The sequence below is a fragment of the Dipteris shenzhenensis genome, chromosome 2 (assembly GCF_047967505.1).
Source record: "Dipteris shenzhenensis isolate YYH24624 ecotype China chromosome 2, Dip_SZ_1.0, whole genome shotgun sequence".
Lineage (NCBI taxonomy): Eukaryota > Viridiplantae > Streptophyta > Polypodiopsida > Gleicheniales > Dipteridaceae > Dipteris > Dipteris shenzhenensis.
The window spans coordinates 65,894,456-65,899,126 of NC_141597.1; positions in this window are offsets into that span (position 1 = coordinate 65,894,456).

Consider the following 4,671-nt stretch of genomic DNA (forward strand, 5'->3'; position numbering starts at 1 on the left):
TTGAGTAGGGCTACGCATGCTAAACTCTCGCATGTAGGGTTGTGCACACTGAACTTTGGCCTTAAAAAAAGGTCTCTAGGACTTTTTAGACATTGGCATGAATGAAGTGCTACCCCATAGCTTTTTAGAATGGTCTATGTTTGCCTTTGATGACTTCACGGATGAATGTTCAAATTTTTGCATGGAACAATGTCCCAAAACCCTTGCTCAAGATACCTTAATCAAATTTCAATCTAAGTCAGGTATCTGACATGAATAGAGTGCAGTCCCATAACTATTTATAGACCCATGTATGGGTGTCAATGAACATTGGCATCAACATCAATTGATTGTGGTTCCATGGCCATTTAGAGATCCTGAGTCAAGAAATCACTTGAGTTTGGCTAGATTTTATTTCATGTAGGGATGTGCATGCTGAACTATGGCCTAGAACTATGGCCTACATAAAACATGGCTCTAGGGCTATTTGGAACGCCTCCTGGCTTCCTTGAAATACCCCTAGAATGATAGCTGGGATATTTGGCATGCAAGAAGGGCCCGGAAGCCTTGATAAAGCTGTGGGAGAGGAGAGCACACAAAAAGGGATAAGGAGACACCAAAAGTGGTGGAGCAAAAGCTACTCCAGCTTATTCCTCTATCATATATATATGAGTGTATATGGGCACTGTACAAGTGGGTGGGCACACTACCCTTTACCCCAACAACCTCCCACTTAAAGGTAGTGTGCCTTTAAGGGAGTATAGTACACATATAATACAATCAGCCATAGGTTGAAAAACAAGATGACCAGACCGTCATCCTATGCCCATCAGCACTTTACAATGTGCAAAGTGCATAGAGGATAAGCTGCTAGTAGACATCAAGTTTGCAGGATAGAAAATGACAAGCTGTAGATGCCTGTCAACCAAGATCTCATGCCAGATCTCAATGGGAGAGTGAACTCTTACCACCACGTGCTTTTGTGCTAAGTCCATAGCACCTGAACTGTCACTGTGCAGAGAAAATGTCTCTATACCACCTGTGACCATAAGCACATGACCTACAATAGACCTCTGCTGGTCTACCCAACCTGCATCACCTGCATGCTGCTCCTGGAAGCATAAGGACCTGATGTCCACAACCGCTTCCCTATTGCCAAAATCTGCCATAATCATGCTACCAACTCCCACTGCAACGGAAGCAAGAATCGGAAGTGTAGCCCCAATGGCAAACATGTGAGAACCAAGTCTCAACACAGTCATGGATGCATGAAGTACTATGGCTACCATATCAACCATAACTTGCTGCTCAACTGATCTGTGATCGTCAAACCTGCAGTGTTTCAAGTATGGAGCCAATACAGGCAATGGAGTACTCAGTAACTTCCCCCTCTCCATACTGAAACAACCAAGTATCTGACAAACATCATCAAGACCATGCAGCTCCCACTGCAAGCATCCCTATTTATAAGGAACCATATGGCAAGTAACCTCAAAAGGATAGCAACCTCCTGGCCACTGAGACCATAACCTGTCTCACTGCGCATCACATCATCCTGAGCTCTCATAACGGTATCAAACCTATGAATCCAAGCTCGAGGGGATTGCTTCTAGCCATGGAGGCACTTACGAAGCAAACATATCAATGATTCCTGCCCATGCGCAATATGACCCGAGTCAATAACTGCAGAAACCACATCTGTCCTGGCATAACCAGCCAATGGATCATACCGAGCATCATTAGCCAAGGTATCCTCCTCACCATTGATAGCCTCATCCTCATCTGCAAGAGGCACTCTGCATCCTGGGAGTAAATTGTAACTGTCCATAGAAGATGCATCAACAATCTCCATAGGAGTATAAACCTGTGGAATACTAGAGACATCTGACCGTCTCTCACCAAAATCAAGAAGTAATTGTGGCTCTCCCAACTTTGTAACGTGCTCACCATGGGAAAAACCTCCCACTCCAAGGGATATGGGCTGCCCCTGCAAAGAATTCTGAGGTATCAGTGCACTTACACCCTCCTGAACACCACTCTCCTGCTATCCACAATCCTCGGCTGTCTAAACATAGCATCCTCTCTGAAATTGACATTATGGCTGCGTATCAACTCTCTAGTTGAAGAATCCCATAACCTGTAGTCCCTACTAGACTCACTATATCCAAGGAAGATACACCTCCTCGATCGGGAACCATGAGCATAAGCCTCGCAGCCAAACACACGTAAATGCTCATAACATGGTGCCCTGCCTGTCAAGAAGTCAAATGGCACTCTACCATTCAGAGATCTCCTGGGTGACCTATTAAGCAAGTATGCAGATGTCTTACATGCCTCAGCCTAATAGCATTCGTTAAGACCTGCATATCGTAGCATGCTACTAATCCTGTCCAATAGAATCCGATTTATGCCTTCTGCCAAGGCATCGTGAGCAAAAAGATGAGGAGTGGTCAACACCCTCCTGATACCAAGTGTATCACATAGATGCTGAAATCTAAAAGAGGTAAACTCTGCATCACCATCAGTCATCAAGCTCAATAGCTTTTTTCCTGACTGATTTTCAGCATTACCCAAGAAGCGCTAAAATGTATCATATACATCATGCTTCTGCCAAATCGGATATACCCATATGTATTTTGTAGCAGCATCAATAAATGTCACAAAGTAAGAGGCGCCACCCAGTGAAATGGTAGGCATAGGCCCACAAACTGCACTATGAACCAACTGCAATGGCTCAACATACCTCTCACTGACTGTCTTCCTCACAAAGGAGGATCCTGACTGCTAATCATCATCATAATCATGACATAAAATTTGAGAGACATCCATAACAGGAATGTATCTCAATGTTGTAAGGGCTTCCATACCTGCAGTAGACATATGTCCAAGTCTAGCATACCATAAACTAACTGATGGCTGCTTACTAATCATAAGCATCTTATCCTGGACACTTGATACATGCAATGCATAAGAGAATCCAACCCGTGATCCCCTAGCCATAACCAGATTGCCTCTGGCAATCTTTCATGCATGATCACCCAAAGAGACATGATAACCTGCCTCAACCAACTGTCCAATACTGATCTTGCTCGTAGCAAGTCCTGGTATATGTCTAACCCTGTGTAGAACAAGAATAGAGCCACTAGGCATAACAAGGTGGATATCCCCATAACCATAGACATCCATAGAATGATCAATGCCCATCAAACCACTCTCCACAATGCATTCTGATATGCACTGAACCATGACCTATGAGGGGTCATATGACATGAAGCACATGGATCTAACATCCAATCACCGAGAATGGGTACATTAGTGGCCAAGAAGGAGATGTTAGACATAGACAAAAGAATGCCTTCATCACTGCTATTGTCAGTGGAAACCCTAGCTTCCACGCCTTGAAGCTCAACATGCTTCTTCTCCTTCTTCCTGTCATTCTTAACCTTGCTCTTCTTCTTGCATTTTCTTAGCCATTTCCAGCAGTACTTTTTCATGTGGCCATACTTTCCACAATAGAAACATCTAACACAAGTCCGAGAGCTAGACTTGCTCTTGGAATTCCCCCTTGAACATGACCTGTTTCTACCAATTGATCAACCTTTCGAGTGCATATCAAGGCTGTATTTCAGCACATCAGGGCATTTCAACCCATCATGCTATAACATAACACTATCATGGTCATACATCTAGCATATACGAGTATAGAACTCATATGCATGGCAATCTACACCCTGTACACCATCCTGTACCTGCAAGTAGACTGACTTCGAGAGTGATGACTGAATGATAGAGCATGCTTGCTCATCCATGTCATCCCAATCACTCTTTTTAATGCTATTAGGCTTAACACCTTTGCATTGAATGGGCTTATGCTACCTCTTCTGCACTAACACACTGCACTAACACATCATAAATCTGCTCTTTCCAATACTGAAAGTTTGATCCATCCAACCTCTCAATATCAAAGAGGGCACTACCAGCTGTAGATGCCATATTTGTGGCACAATAGCTCACAACCAAAGAGCAGTATAGTACAATAAGCAACCCAAATGACCAAAAATATAGTGTTGTCTAGACCAATCAGGTCTCCAAATAAACTGGCTGATCCAATGCTCAAAAGCACTCAGCCATAAAGAGACATAAACAGGAATATATGCAGCCCAGTAACCTGCCAATGCCTGGCAATCCAAGTAAGAAATGCACTGAACCAAATGAGCAATGCCTGCTCAACCAATGGCAATAGGAGCCCAGCTCAACTATCCATAAACATCAGTGCGGCATCCACCAATGCAAATCCATAATGCATCGAAATGGCATTTACTGCATCACCTCAAGTGTGCAATCCTTGCATTCACCACTTGCCAAATGTGCCAAAGTGACTTGCCAAAATGCCAATAATGCCCATGGACTGAAGTGAGATCCCAATCACTTTCTATAATCTAATGTGAGTTCCCAATTCACTGTTGTGCAAAGAGAAATTCCTACAACAATACCTCACAGCCACTTTGGGCAAAATAACACGCTGTCCCTGTATTTGAATAGCAATATCTTTTCACTGAAAGACCGGATGCCAAAGCTGTAAACAGCAAAGTTGTAGCTGGTAGAAAGATCTACAACTTGTCAGCTGACCTCAAGAGCCAAATCCTTGTGGATTCTCAGAGATTCTCACCTGAAAAATAGCTTCTTGCACAT